This window comes from Pelobates fuscus, chromosome 3, assembly GCF_036172605.1.
Source record: "Pelobates fuscus isolate aPelFus1 chromosome 3, aPelFus1.pri, whole genome shotgun sequence".
Lineage (NCBI taxonomy): Eukaryota > Metazoa > Chordata > Amphibia > Anura > Pelobatidae > Pelobates > Pelobates fuscus.
The window spans coordinates 83457549-83474048 of record NC_086319.1 but is presented as its reverse complement, the minus strand read 5'-3'; the positions used below and the strand labels follow the sequence as shown (position 1 = coordinate 83474048).

Sequence of the window (16500 nt, the reverse complement as noted above, 5' to 3'; positions counted from 1 at the left end):
AAACATATATGCCGCACACTTACTGGAAATCCCAACAGAATTAAAATTAGCTTTATTTACATAAACAAAATGAGTCAGACACACACAAAGAAAAGAATAGAAAAGGTGTAAAATAAATGACTAGTTTCGCTCTATTGTCTATGCTTAAACACAGATACTCAATGCTATTACTGCAAGTTGAATTTTTTTTTCTTCTCAATAAATAGATGAGTTGAATACTACTCCCTGCTTATTAAAGGGACACTATAATCACCAAAGTAACTATAGCTTAGCAAATCTGTTTTTGTGTATAGCACATGCCTCTGAAGTTTCACTGCTCAATTCACTGTCATTTAGGAATTAAATCACCTTTGAAAAGAGGAGATTACCCAACCCGGGTGTCCTATAATAAGGCAACCAGATGGGTAGAAACCCAGTCCAATCTTGAGCTAAAACGTAGCAAAAACAAAAAAACTTTATTAAAGTCTATTAAAAGACTGGGTGAGGGTCGTAATGGACAGAGTCCCATAGGGAGAATGATAGCTGCATAGGTAATCAGCTTACAATAGACTGATTCTATTAGGCAAGCCCCTTACTTGTAGGTCGAGGCAGTATGCTAAGCCATGCAACAATCCGGGAAACAAAACAGCAGTAGGGACAGGAGGGAGGAGAGAGAAAAAATAATAATAAAATAAATGATCTCACACGCCAATCCCCTAAAGTCCTGTGCTAGCCCTTATTCTCCTGAATAACACCTTCGTGGGTGTTCTATTCTAAGACTCAACTAAGTCCATACAGATATCGCCCCAGTTAAATAACTAAACAAACATGAGTGCAAAAAAGGTGCTGAAGTGCTCAAGTAAGTGAAGGCTGACTGAACCCGACGCGCGTTTCGGCGTAACCGTACGCCGTCATCAGGGGTATCTAATGGGAGGCTGTCCCCGCGGTTTATTTAAACCGGCATCTCAATTAGGTCCACGTGGGTATCTACCAATCCCGTGTATTCAGAGCAGAGAGGGGGCGTGGCATGAATATGCCGTAGAACCAGCCCCTCACGTGTTCTCCGACCAAATAACTGAGACCAGTGCATTTAGACCGGGATTTAACCCTTGGAGTGCCCAAAGAGTTGCCACTGAAAATGTAATAAAGGATCACATAAAATGAATATGTATAAACAGGAGCCTACAGCTAGTTTGAGATATAAATTACAGATATCCGTATATAGCCGGTTTTACAATAACCTGGCAACATGAAAACAGATACTGAGTTATCACTGGCAAATAACTGTAGATATCATCCAAGTTTATATATTTAAGTAAATGATCCTAGATATACATGGGGTATAATGGGGCACTCAAGACAAGGGTAGCAGGCTAACCCACAAGTATACAGGCCATAGTGAGAGTATATTTTGGGGGGGGAGCCTAGAAGTGTCAAAAATAGAAATCAATAAAGAAATATATACATATATACAAGCTTGTTATTAAGATAACATTATTTGTCAGAATATGGCAGTACTTTAAATGAATGGGGAGTAAGAGAAGCCCTCATTCAACCCTGTAGGTGAACGTGTTTTGAGATGATAGATCCAGAAAGCTTCTCTCTGTCTAAGTCTCAAATCCCAGTTCCCTTTTCTAGGGGGTTGAGGTATATGCTCAAGACCCATAAATCGAATACCCGCTGAGGAGTGGTTATGGTATTGGTGTAGGTGTCTTGAGACAGGCGTCTCCAGATGTCGTCTAACTGAGTTAACGTGTTCGCGTATCCTAAGTCTGAAATGGCGAAAAGTCTTTCCCACATATTTTAGATCACAGGAGCAGGTCAGCAAGTAAATCACGCCTGTTGTATGACAATTGAAAAAAGAACGAGGTTTAAACGTCTTTGAGTCACCCATGTCAGGGATTGTCTTGGATTGTCTACTGATGAATGGGCATGCACTGCAGTGACCACATTGAAAGGTACCCATAGGTAAGTATTTATGAAAGTAGCCAGAGGGGGAAGTTGTTGAGAGATGACTGGGTGCTAAAATATCTCTCAGGTTCCTGCCTCTTCTTGCTGTAATCGAAGGGAAAGGTGGTAGGATTTCTTTTAAGTGCTTATCAGACTTCAGGATGGGCCAGAATTTCCTAAAGAGATTTGACATAGTGTCCCAACCAGCATCGAACGTACCAATGCAGCGTATTGTGTTCTGCTCAGTCTTTCGACTCACATCTGTGATCAGTGTTTCACGTTCAGTTTGAACAGCTCTAAGATAAGCTCTTTTCAGAACCCTGTTTGGGTAGCCCTTGGTCTTAAACATATGTCTTAACTCATTCGCCTTAAGTTTGAATTCTTCCATTGTTGAACAATTCCGGCGAAGTCTCAGGTATTGACCTATGGGGATTCCAGACTTGAGCGGTGTAGGATGATGGCTGGTCCAGCATAGAAGGTTATTGGAGGCAGTCTTTTTCCTGAATAGGGTTGTATCAATTTTGCCCCCAGATACCTGTAGTGTTAGGTCTAGGAAACAAAGTTTTTGACCTCCCACTTCACTCGTGAAACGTAGATTGAACTCGTTATTATTCAACAGATGTACGAATTCCTTGAATTTCTCTGATGTATCTAACCATATCAGGAACACATCATCGATGTATCTTTTCCAGTAAAAAATCTGATCGATGTAAGGTTTCAAAGCTGGGTCTAGCTTAATGCATCTCTCCCACCAGCCAAGATGTAGATTGGCATATGAGGGCGCACAAGACGTCCCCATAGCTGTGCCAGTGGTCTGGTGGAAGATTTTACCATTAAACAAGAAGACATTATGGGTTAGAATGAATTCAAGTAATTCAGTTATGAAATTCACATAGTGCTCGGGTAGGTCAGTTTCGAGTTTCAACATTTCACAGGTATGTTTAATGCCAAGGTTGTGGGGAATTGAGCTATAAAGGGCCTCCACGTCTAGACTGCATAGAGTAGCGTTTGGTGGTAGGACGAGATTAGTTAGTAATTTTAGCATTTGTTTCGTATCTCTAAGAAAAGAGGGTAGTTTCTGCACTACTGGAGATAAAACTTTATCAATATAAATGCTGGCATTCTGTGTCAAGTTATCACATCCGGAGACTATAGGTCTACCGGTTGGGTCTGTTAGTGATTTGTGCACTTTAGGCAGGCAGTAAAAGGTGGATAAAACTGGCTGTTTAGTGCACATGAACCCAAACTCGTCCAGATTGATAAGTTGTTGGTTAGCCGCTTTTGTAAGTAGGTTTTTTAACTCAATTTGGTATTGTTGTGTGGGGTCTTTAGTAAGTACACGATAAGTGCTTTGATCAGATAGTAACCTTTCTGCGATTTGGATGTAGTGGTCTTTGTTAAGTACCACCACATTCCCCCCCTTATCCGAGGGTTTGAAGATCAAATTCGTATAGCTCTGTAGTTTTTTAAGAGCTATTGCTTCCTGTGAGCTAAGATTACCACTGGGAGATAGGTCAAAGTCTGCCACATTTATATTTTCAATTTCCCTGGTTATCATTTCAAGAAATACCTCAAGGTTTTTATAGTCTTGAAAGTGTGGAGTGAACTTACTCTTGGGTTTTAGGTTGGTATATGGGATATCATGATGTATGGAACTTTCCCCAGAGTTAAGCAATTCAACGAGAGTATCTAGGCATTCTAGGTCTTTAGGTAAGAGGCCCAGACTTTGTGCCTTGATTTCTTTTTGTACTGCATGGTATTTGAATAGAGCCAACTTCCTCACAAACAAATTGACATCCTTAGTCCAGGTGAACTTACTGAATGTTGGGACGGGAACAAATGATAGTCCCTTTTCCAGTATACTAAGTTCGGTTGTGCTAAGGGTAGTGTTGGAGAGGTTAATGATACGCAGAGAGGATTCTCTTATTCCCTGCGTCGTCTCTGACCTCTGCCTCGGTACCTGGTGTGCGGGCCCTGAGTTAGGTCCGCTTGTCTTAGCCCTAAAAAATCCACCCCTTTCTTAAGTATGCTTTTGGGTGGATTTCTAGGAGTAGAGCTTTGGGATTTTTCCGTTTCCGTGTCTGTTGAGTCGTACTCAGATGTACTGAATTGGTCAGAATCCACTTTGGACCTCTTTTTAAAGGAGCGGTAGATTCTACCTTGTTCAAAATCCTTAATGTCTCTCATATATTTTTGGTGTTTCCTTACTTTAATTATATGAGAGAATTTGTCCAGATTGGATTTAAGTTTAATTTCCAGTGTTTCGAATTGTGGTTCTGTTTTGAATCCTTGGACCAACTCAATTTCTTTGTCCAATTCAAGTTGGACATTAGTTAGTTTCATGGACTCATATTTACAGATGATACTCATGAAAGTATTTGAGCATTTAGAAGCTGCCTCCTCCCATTCCTTATAAAACTCTTCTGTCTCAGCCTGTCTAGACGGGAAAGTCTGAACCCTTGACCCTCTCGGTATGATATTTTTGGCAATATATTTTTCAAGGGTAGAGACTTCCCAACTTATCCTGATCTGCTGTTTAAAGAGTTTGGTTAGTTTGTTAAAACTAGTATGAATATTAGGAGGTGACAGTGTTTCCAAAGTGCTATCTGTACTGAAAACGGAGTCTACGTCCGCACACCAGGTACTAGCATTAGGTTTATTGGATAGGAAGCCAGCCATGTTCAAGGTGTTAAAACTGACAAATAGTAATGTTGATGACCTTTAAGGTGAATAACACCAGATTATGAGATAGAGAAAAATTTGGAAAAGCCTCTAGGGGTCAGAAGATTGGGAAGGAAATTCCAAACCCAACTTCCGTGCCCCAAGAGAGACGGTCACCTAGACTGGGTAATAGGGCATAACCCTGTAATTACAAACATGAAAAGAGGAGATTACCCAACCCGGGTGTCACAGCTATGGGGACGTCTTGTGCGCCCTCATATGCCAATCTACATCTTGGCTGGTGGGAGAGATGCATTAAGCTAGACCCAGCTTTGAAACCTTACATCGATCAGATTTTTTACTGGAAAAGATACATCGATGATGTGTTCCTGATATGGTTAGATACATCAGAGAAATTCAAGGAATTCGTACATCTGTTGAATAATAACGAGTTCAATCTACGTTTCACGAGTGAAGTGGGAGGTCAAAAACTTTGTTTCCTAGACCTAACACTACAGGTATCTGGGGGCAAAATTGATACAACCCTATTCAGGAAAAAGACTGCCTCCAATAACCTTCTATGCTGGACCAGCCATCATCCTACACCGCTCAAGTCTGGAATCCCCATAGGTCAATACCTGAGACTTCGCCGGAATTGTTCAACAATGGAAGAATTCAAACTTAAGGCGAATGAGTTAAGACATATGTTTAAGACCAAGGGCTACCCAAACAGGGTTCTGAAAAGAGCTTATCTTAGAGCTGTTCAAACTGAACGTGAAACACTGATCACAGATGTGAGTCGAAAGACTGAGCAGAACACAATACGCTGCATTGGTACGTTCGATGCTGGTTGGGACACTATGTCAAATCTCTTTAGGAAATTCTGGCCCATCCTGAAGTCTGATAAGCACTTAAAAGAAATCCTACCACCTTTCCCTTCGATTACAGCAAGAAGAGGCAGGAACCTGAGAGATATTTTAGCACCCAGTCATCTCTCAACAACTTCCCCCTCTGGCTACTTTCATAAATACTTACCTATGGGTACCTTTCAATGTGGTCACTGCAGTGCATGCCCATTCATCAGTAGACAATCCAAGACAATCCCTGACATGGGTGACTCAAAGACGTTTAAACCTCGTTCTTTTTTCAATTGTCATACAACAGGCGTGATTTACTTGCTGACCTGCTCCTGTGGTCTAAAATATGTGGGAAAGACTTTTCGCCATTTCAGACTTAGGATACGCGAACACGTTAACTCAGTTAGACGACATCTGGAGACGCCTGTCTCAAGACACCTACACCAATACCATAACCACTCCTCAGCGGGTATTCGATTTATGGGTCTTGAGCATATACCTCAACCCCCTAGAAAAGGGAACTGGGATTTGAGACTTAGACAGAGAGAAGCTTTCTGGATCTATCATCTCAAAACACGTTCACCTACAGGGTTGAATGAGGGCTTCTCTTACTCCCCATTCATTTAAAGTACTGCCATATTCTGACAAATAATGTTATCTTAATAACAAGCTTGTATATATGTATATATTTCTTTATTGATTTCTATTTTTGACACTTCTAGGCTCCCCCCCCAAAATATACTCTCACTATGGCCTGTATACTTGTGGGTTAGCCTGCTACCCTTGTCTTGAGTGCCCCATTATACCCCATGTATATCTAGGATCATTTACTTAAATATATAAACTTGGATGATATCTACAGTTATTTGCCAGTGATAACTCAGTATCTGTTTTCATGTTGCCAGGTTATTGTAAAACCGGCTATATACGGATATCTGTAATTTATATCTCAAACTAGCTGTAGGCTCCTGTTTATACATATTCATTTTATGTGATCCTTTATTACATTTTCAGTGGCAACTCTTTGGGCACTCCAAGGGTTAAATCCCGGTCTAAATGCACTGGTCTCAGTTATTTGGTCGGAGAACACGTGAGGGGCTGGTTCTACGGCATATTCATGCCACGCCCCCTCTCTGCTCTGAATACACGGGATTGGTAGATACCCACGTGGACCTAATTGAGATGCCGGTTTAAATAAACCGCGGGGACAGCCTCCCATTAGATACCCCTGATGACGGCGTACGGTTACGCCGAAACGCGCGTCGGGTTCAGTCAGCCTTCACTTACTTGAGCACTTCAGCACCTTTTTTGCACTCATGTTTGTTTAGTTATTTAACTGGGGCGATATCTGTATGGACTTAGTTGAGTCTTAGAATAGAACACCCACGAAGGTGTTATTCAGGAGAATAAGGGCTAGCACAGGACTTTAGGGGATTGGCGTGTGAGATCATTTATTTTATTATTATTTTTTCTCTCTCCTCCCTCCTGTCCCTACTGCTGTTTTGTTTCCCGGATTGTTGCATGGCTTAGCATACTGCCTCGACCTACAAGTAAGGGGCTTGCCTAATAGAATCAGTCTATTGTAAGCTGATTACCTATGCAGCTATCATTCTCCCTATGGGACTCTGTCCATTACGACCCTCACCCAGTCTTTTAATAGACTTTAATAAAGTTTTTTTGTTTTTGCTACGTTTTAGCTCAAGATTGGACTGGGTTTCTACCCATCTGGTTGCCTTATTAAAGGACACCCGGGTTGGGTAATCTCCTCTTTTCATGTTTGTAATTACAGGGTTATGCCCTATTACCCAGTCTAGGTGACCGTCTCTCTTGGGGCACGGAAGTTGGGTTTGGAATTTCCTTCCCAATCTTCTGACCCCTAGAGGCTTTTCCAAATTTTTCTCTATCTCATAATCTGGTGTTATTCACCTTAAAGGTCATCAACATTACTATTTGTCAGTTTTAACACCTTGAACATGGCTGGCTTCCTATCCAATAAACCTAATGCTAGTACCTGGTGTGCGGACGTAGACTCCGTTTTCAGTACAGATAGCACTTTGGAAACACTGTCACCTCCTAATATTCATACTAGTTTTAACAAACTAACCAAACTCTTTAAACAGCAGATCAGGATAAGTTGGGAAGTCTCTACCCTTGAAAAATATATTGCCAAAAATATCATACCGAGAGGGTTAAGGGTTCAGACTTTCCCGTCTAGACAGGCTGAGACAGAAGAGTTTTATAAGGAATGGGAGGAGGCAGCTTCTAAATGCTCAAATACTTTCATGAGTATCATCTGTAAATATGAGTCCATGAAACTAACTAATGTCCAACTTGAATTGGACAAAGAAATTGAGTTGGTCCAAGGATTCAAAACAGAACCACAATTCGAAACACTGGAAATTAAACTTAAATCCAATCTGGACAAATTCTCTCATATAATTAAAGTAAGGAAACACCAAAAATATATGAGAGACATTAAGGATTTTGAACAAGGTAGAATCTACCGCTCCTTTAAAAAGAGGTCCAAAGTGGATTCTGACCAATTCAGTACATCTGAGTACGACTCAACAGACACGGAAACGGAAAAATCCCAAAGCTCTACTCCTAGAAATCCACCCAAAAGCATACTTAAGAAAGGGGTGGATTTTTTAGGGCTAAGACAAGCGGACCTAACTCAGGGCCCGCACACCAGGTACCGAGGCAGAGGTCAGAGACGACGCAGGGAATAAGAGAATCCTCTCTGTGTATCATTAACCTCTCCAACACTACCCTTAGCACAACCGAACTTAGTATACTGGAAAAGGGACTATCATTTGTTCCCGTCCCAACATTCAGTAAGTTCACCTGGACTAAGGATGTCAATTTGTTTGTGAGGAAGTTGGCTCTATTCAAATACCATGCAGTACAAAAAGAAATCAAGGCACAAAGTCTGGGCCTCTTACCTAAAGACCTAGAATGCCTAGATACTCTCGTTGAATTGCTTAACTCTGGGGAAAGTTCCATACATCATGATATCCCATATACCAACCTAAAACCCAAGAGTAAGTTCACTCCACACTTTCAAGACTATAAAAACCTTGAGGTATTTCTTGAAATGATAACCAGGGAAATTGAAAATATAAATGTGGCAGACTTTGACCTATCTCCCAGTGGTAATCTTAGTTCACAGGAAGCAATAGCTCTTAAAAAACTACAGAGCTATACGAATTTGATCTTCAAACCCTCGGATAAGGGGGGGAATGTGGTGGTACTTAACAAAGACCACTACATCCAAATCGCAGAAAGGTTACTATCTGATCAAAGCACTTATCGTGTACTTACTAAAGACCCCACACAACAATACCAAATTGAGTTAAAAACCCTACTTACAAAAGCGGCTAACCAACAACTTATCAATCTGGACGAGTTTGGGTTCATGTGCACTAAACAGCCAGTTTTATCCACCTTTTACTGCCTGCCTAAAGTGCACAAATCACTAACAGACCCAACCGGTAGACCTATAGTCTCCGGATGTGATAACTTGACACAGAATGCCAGCATTTATATTGATAAAGTTTTATCTCCAGTAGTGCAGAAACTACCCTCTTTTCTTAGAGATACGAAACAAATGCTAAAATTACTAACTAATCTCGTCCTACCACCAAACGCTACTCTATGCAGTCTAGACGTGGAGGCCCTTTATAGCTCAATTCCCCACAACCTTGGCATTAAACATACCTGTGAAATGTTGAAACTCGAAACTGACCTACCCGAGCACTATGTGAATTTCATAACTGAATTACTTGAATTCATTCTAACCCATAATGTCTTCTTGTTTAATGGTAAAATCTTCCACCAGACCACTGGCACAGCTATGGGGACGTCTTGTGCGCCCTCATATGCCAATCTACATCTTGGCTGGTGGGAGAGATGCATTAAGCTAGACCCAGCTTTGAAACCTTACATCGATCAGATTTTTTACTGGAAAAGATACATCGATGATGTGTTCCTGATATGGTTAGATACATCAGAGAAATTCAAGGAATTCGTACATCTGTTGAATAATAACGAGTTCAATCTACGTTTCACGAGTGAAGTGGGAGGTCAAAAACTTTGTTTCCTAGACCTAACACTACAGGTATCTGGGGGCAAAATTGATACAACCCTATTCAGGAAAAAGACTGCCTCCAATAACCTTCTATGCTGGACCAGCCATCATCCTACACCGCTCAAGTCTGGAATCCCCATAGGTCAATACCTGAGACTTCGCCGGAATTGTTCAACAATGGAAGAATTCAAACTTAAGGCGAATGAGTTAAGACATATGTTTAAGACCAAGGGCTACCCAAACAGGGTTCTGAAAAGAGCTTATCTTAGAGCTGTTCAAACTGAACGTGAAACACTGATCACAGATGTGAGTCGAAAGACTGAGCAGAACACAATACGCTGCATTGGTACGTTCGATGCTGGTTGGGACACTATGTCAAATCTCTTTAGGAAATTCTGGCCCATCCTGAAGTCTGATAAGCACTTAAAAGAAATCCTACCACCTTTCCCTTCGATTACAGCAAGAAGAGGCAGGAACCTGAGAGATATTTTAGCACCCAGTCATCTCTCAACAACTTCCCCCTCTGGCTACTTTCATAAATACTTACCTATGGGTACCTTTCAATGTGGTCACTGCAGTGCATGCCCATTCATCAGTAGACAATCCAAGACAATCCCTGACATGGGTGACTCAAAGACGTTTAAACCTCGTTCTTTTTTCAATTGTCATACAACAGGCGTGATTTACTTGCTGACCTGCTCCTGTGGTCTAAAATATGTGGGAAAGACTTTTCGCCATTTCAGACTTAGGATACGCGAACACGTTAACTCAGTTAGACGACATCTGGAGACGCCTGTCTCAAGACACCTACACCAATACCATAACCACTCCTCAGCGGGTATTCGATTTATGGGTCTTGAGCATATACCTCAACCCCCTAGAAAAGGGAACTGGGATTTGAGACTTAGACAGAGAGAAGCTTTCTGGATCTATCATCTCAAAACACGTTCACCTACAGGGTTGAATGAGGGCTTCTCTTACTCCCCATTCATTTAAAGTACTGCCATATTCTGACAAATAATGTTATCTTAATAACAAGCTTGTATATATGTATATATTTCTTTATTGATTTCTATTTTTGACACTTCTAGGCTCCCCCCCAAAAATATACTCTCACTATGGCCTGTATACTTGTGGGTTAGCCTGCTACCCTTGTCTTGGGTGCCCCATTATACCCCATGTATATCTAGGATCATTTACTTAAATATATAAACTTGGATGATATCTACAGTTATTTGCCAGTGATAACTCAGTATCTGTTTTCATGTTGCCAGGTTATTGTAAAACCGGCTATATACGGATATCTGTAATTTATATCTCAAACTAGCTGTAGGCTCCTGTTTATACATATTCATTTTATGTGATCCTTTATTACATTTTCAGTGGCAACTCTTTGGGCACTCCAAGGGTTAAATCCCGGTCTAAATGCACTGGTCTCAGTTATTTGGTCGGAGAACACGTGAGGGGCTGGTTCTACGGCATATTCATGCCACGCCCCCTCTCTGCTCTGAATACACGGGATTGGTAGATACCCACGTGGACCTAATTGAGATGCCGGTTTAAATAAACCGCGGGGACAGCCTCCCATTAGATACCCCTGATGACGGCGTACGGTTACGCCGAAACGCGCGTCGGGTTCAGTCAGCCTTCACTTACTTGAGCACTTCAGCACCTTTTTTGCACTCATGTTTGTTTAGTTATTTAACTGGGGCGATATCTGTATGGACTTAGTTGAGTCTTAGAATAGAACACCCACGAAGGTGTTATTCAGGAGAATAAGGGCTAGCACAGGACTTTAGGGGATTGGCGTGTGAGATCATTTATTTTATTATTATTTTTTCTCTCTCCTCCCTCCTGTCCCTACTGCTGTTTTGTTTCCCGGATTGTTGCATGGCTTAGCATACTGCCTCGACCTACAAGTAAGGGGCTTGCCTAATAGAATCAGTCTATTGTAAGCTGATTACCTATGCAGCTATCATTCTCCCTATGGGACTCTGTCCATTACGACCCTCACCCAGTCTTTTAATAGACTTTAATAAAGTTTTTTTGTTTTTGCTACGTTTTAGCTCAAGATTGGACTGGGTTTCTACCCATCTGGTTGCCTTATTACAGGACACACGGGTTGGGTAATCTCCTCTTTTCATGTTTGTAATTACAGGGTTATGCCCTATTACCCAGTCTAGGTGACCGTCTCTCTTGGGGCACGGAAGTTGGGTTTGGAATTTCCTTCCCAATCTTCTGACCCCTAGAGGCTTTTCCAAATTTTTCTCTATTAAATCACCTTTGTTTCTCTTTATGCACCCCTAACCACACCTCTCCTGGCTGTGACTAACACAGCCTGCATGAAAAGAATGGTTTAGCTTTCAATCAAATGTTAACTTGCTTTAGAGGTTTTTATCTCCTGCTCTGTAAATTGAACTTTCATTACAACAGGAGGCTCTTGCAAGGTCTAGCAAACTACTAACAGTGCAGGATATAAGACATTCAAAATTAAGCATTTTTTGCAATAAAGGAAGTGTAAACATTAGATGACTCTTCTACAGGAAGTGTTTTGGAAGGCTGTGTAAGTCACATGCAGGGAGGTGTGCCTATGGCTGCATAAACAAAGTGATTTCACTCCTAAATGGCAGAGAATTTACCAGTGCAACTGCAGGGGCATGATCTATACTACAAAACTGCATCATTAAGTTAAAGTTATTTTAGTGACTATATTGTCCCTTTAAGTGAACCTCTAAATAACTGCACAGTTTTTCAACTCATGTGAGCTTAGAAATTTGCCAGTAGTCTAGTTTTGAAAACACAGAAAAGCTTTCTTAGCATTTCATGACATATATTGAGTCCATGCAGCTTAAAGTGACAGTCATTTTCAATAGTCATATATTGTAAGTGATGTGTGTGGTGAAACCGACCTCGCCACGTGTCCTTGGAGGGGGCTGCTTGCCCGCCTCTTGCCTTTGGACTATGGACCCGACTTTATGTGAATGTGTTAACCCAGATAGCTATGCCATGGAGCCCATTCGTGTAGTAGTTAAAGACTTCGGCTCCATGGCAATTGAACTGTGTGAATAGGATCTGAGCGCTATCCGGTAGTTTTGTGCGCTCAGATCCCAGCTATCTGGGGATATGTGACATGTCTGTGTTTTATGTATAAAATGTGACTTTGTGTATTTTATAGTATTTTAATGCTTTGTGCTCATCATGTGCATAATGGAGTCTTGTCTCTGTCCTGGGAGATAATTGAATTACTTCTCAATTATCTCCAGGATAGAAGACTCTGAAACCGGTCTGGGCCAGATAGCCATGTGCCAGCCAGGGCCCAAAAGATATTTTACTAACTTCTGAACCCCTGGTCTGATTCATGCCATTTTTTGATATGTGGATTGATTGTGAATATGTAATTTTTATGTGAATTGGATGTATGGTTTTAGAGTTATGAATGTTGGTTAAAAAGTATGTTTTAAACTGTATGTATAATTGGATTACCTCTCAGGCTAAGGGGAGGGAATCTGTGGGATGTAACCATTGTGTGATTGGTGTATTGTAAATCCCTCCCTTGCATGGGAGAATCATTTATAAGACAGTGTGTGAATAAATCTGTAGTTCCTGTTTTAACCCTCAAAGTGAAGTGTCGTCTCATTCTTGGGGGGAATTTGACTGTATGCCGATTGCCAGGAGTGTAAGCTGTTCGTAGGGCTTTTCCTGTTCGGCTGCTTCCAGGGTTCGTGTGTCTCTGGTTCGGGAGTTGGTGAATACGTGCAGTTTGGAGTTCGGGAGGTTGGTGATTGCAGTAGCTGCCTGTGTATCTGGAAAGGGGGATATCGCCTAAACGTTTTTTTTCCTGCTGTGGGCGAACCGGTCCGATACAATGTGCTTGCTAAGCGGTCTATAGTCCAGAGAAACTGAAAGGGGATATACTTACCTGTAGTACTCCCTTGTATCTTATGTGTTCATTACCTGGCATTTTATCTGCCACAAGACTCATCAACATCATACTCTCACACTACAACAATAAATAGGACCTCATAATTTTAGGATAGTAGGAATATGGGGTAAAATATGGGGTTGCATTATTAACCAAAATAATGGAGGCAGGTCAGATTAAATTACCAAGTTTCCCATCTACATCAGTGCACTAACTCATATACTGTAAGTTGTGGACATAGAATATATATGTAATAAAATGAATGCACCATCTATTTTATTGGTCTCATATTATGTTATAAATAAACAAAAACGTAGCTCAGTTGAATTGAACCCGTAGTGACAGATGGATGGATTGATGTGTGGTAGGGAAACAGAAATATTTATGCCCCTATTAATCTCTGGCTATTACAACTAACATATGAAATGAATATACTGAACTGTATCATGAATAGGTCTTACGTTGTAAGGAATCCTGTGCACATTATATAGTTTGTCTGTATTTGGAGGAGGTTTCAAATGTTAAACTATTTTTAGTTACCATGCTAAAAAGTTGAATTGTATCCGAATCGCGTACCATCGAAAACACACAATGGCCATGTATGATTCCACCCATGACATCAAAAAAGAGATAATTGATGGGAAAAAAAATGAATGGTGGCTAGAGGACAGTCACTAAATATTGATTTTAGTTACAGATCAAGTGAAACGTGATCAATAGAGATAAACAGGAGGAATAATAAAAACTATTTTTATATATTATATATTTAATAAATAAAGATTTATTTATTTTTACTGCTCCTCTGGTTCTTCCCTTACTTTTTCTCACTTGATCTGTGAACCAAATGGCGGGAAAATATCAGTGCACTGTAAAATATATACATAATATAATATTGTGCATACATTTTGCAGTACACTGAATGGCCCATTTTCGCACCCTTTTGGCTCATCTGATACGGTTCTGAGTTGGGTTTTCGGTACTGAAATTCAGCATAGCAGAACCGAAATATGCCCAAAATTCAGACACGCCAAAAAATGTTCCGTTTTCAGGAAAAATGGTTCAGCCAAGCCGCATTTTCTTACCGTGCACATTTCTTACCGTCTAGTTGAAGTACAATCAGTTCTGAGTGAAAAATATTAGCTTAAAGCATCATTATTTAATGCCATTATTGTCTACATAATTTGCAAAGACCCTGATGGTAACATCAGGCAAGGGTGAAAAAGTTACGTTTTTTTCGTCATGCTGGCATTTTACTTCTTAAGCTGTGTTCTTAAGGGGGTTAAACCTTTTAGTTAAACAGACAGTGACATAACTGTGAAATTGGTCAGACAACTAGCTACCAATTGGAGAAATGTTCTTACAATTTCATGGTTCTCCTCTGCCTCTTCTACTACCCAACCATTCCAGATTGGGTATAAGAGTACAGCATTCCAATTCCTTAGTCCCCTGACGCTCTTCTTAGCCAGCTATTAGTCATTCTTCCTCTCATAATGGGTCTCCACTAGTTAAATTAAATACATATTGTGAAATAAATTAAAATAATGAAAGTGGCAACACTGTCTTCCTAGTGCAAATGAAACCATGTTGACTCTGGGAAGATTCTAAAGTTGTTTAACACAATTCATGCTAATATCAATCATACTACAATTGAAGTATGAGTCATTGAGGTAGTATAACAATGTCAAAAAATGGTCACTAAACTAGTGTATCTTACATCAGTTGCATTTCTGCCAGAAAACTAAAGAATTGGACAAAATGACAGGAAACAAGATACCACTCTCAACGTCTCTGTGATTATCCACACATAAAGATTTTTTGTATCTACTCATACTATACAGCATATGATCACCAAGATTGTACTTCAAAGATGTTCCCTGCAAATATTACTCTACTTAAAGTTTCTCATCAAAAAAAAAGATTCCTAATATATTTTGGTGGGAAATGTTTATTTTTATTTTTGACCCATTAAGCCTGATTTAGTTTTAATAAGACTCACATGGATCCTGGAACTTCAAACCAATTGCCATCTGGCATCATATTAAACTGAAGTCCACGGTGGTATTCATTAATTATTCCAACGGACAACAAATTATTTATCTGTTGAGATAAAAGAGGAAATTCAATTATTCCCAGTGCATTTCACAATTTTGTTTTCTTAAGAGTACCATTCTGACAAGTAATTCAACATATATTTACCAGCTACAATTTTTAAGTTTTAAAAGCTAGCAATAAGTGCATTTTATTATTTTTTTGTTTGTTTTTTTTATAAATGTAGGCTATTTACAGAAAAGCCAAACGCCACGATAGTAATTTATATTCATCAAAGAAACCTAAATTATTTTTATAAAATTACCATCTGTACAAATTGTACTTTATAACAAGCATGATACAGGTCATATATATGAAGCTAAATCCCCTATAGTATAGGACTTTTAAAAGATCAGTCTTTCAGAATTGTTCCAATTACAGTTTTTGTTGCTTGTGTGAGGTCATTTCAGCAGCTTTCGAGTAATCTGTGACTGTGTCTCCTTTCTTTCTAGAAAACTAGACAAGATTAAATGTTGTCTCCTGCTAGTAGAGAAAATGTCAGGATTGAGCATGTGAGGATAGCTGTTTTATTACCATTGATACACATTTGGACAAGGAGGAAGCTAATCTGGCAGGGGAGCTGAGTTTGAATGCTTTATTTATCTCTGAAGGATTATGGATATTTTCTCCTTGTCCAGTAAAGGAAATGTCAGTGCAGTTAGATGTTTTTTGCTCGTCTGTGGTCCGATGCCTCTTTCAAGCAGAGATGTAGATGTAAAATGTGCATTGCTGACTTGTATCCATATTCTTCTTGTCCTGTATAATGCATTTCTTGTAAACTCAAACTGTAAGTGAATACTATCTGTCTCTTGTACAGTTTGTGCAATAAAGGCATGGGGAAATTAGGGATTATTTTAGCTAAAGTTACATAATAAGACAGGAAGCTTCATATTTAGTGTTTTTAATGCCCTGAAAAAAGTGACAAAGAAGCATGAAGAGCTGTTCGAAGCTAAAAT

The 16500-nt window shown here is 40.0% G+C and overlaps 1 protein-coding gene across 1 annotated transcript in view; it reads left to right on the top strand.

Annotated features, from left to right (window-relative positions):
* Positions 1 to 16500, top strand: part of SLC34A1 (solute carrier family 34 member 1) — a 146860-nt gene that overhangs the window by 61047 nt on the left and 69313 nt on the right. The window lies entirely within an intron of this gene.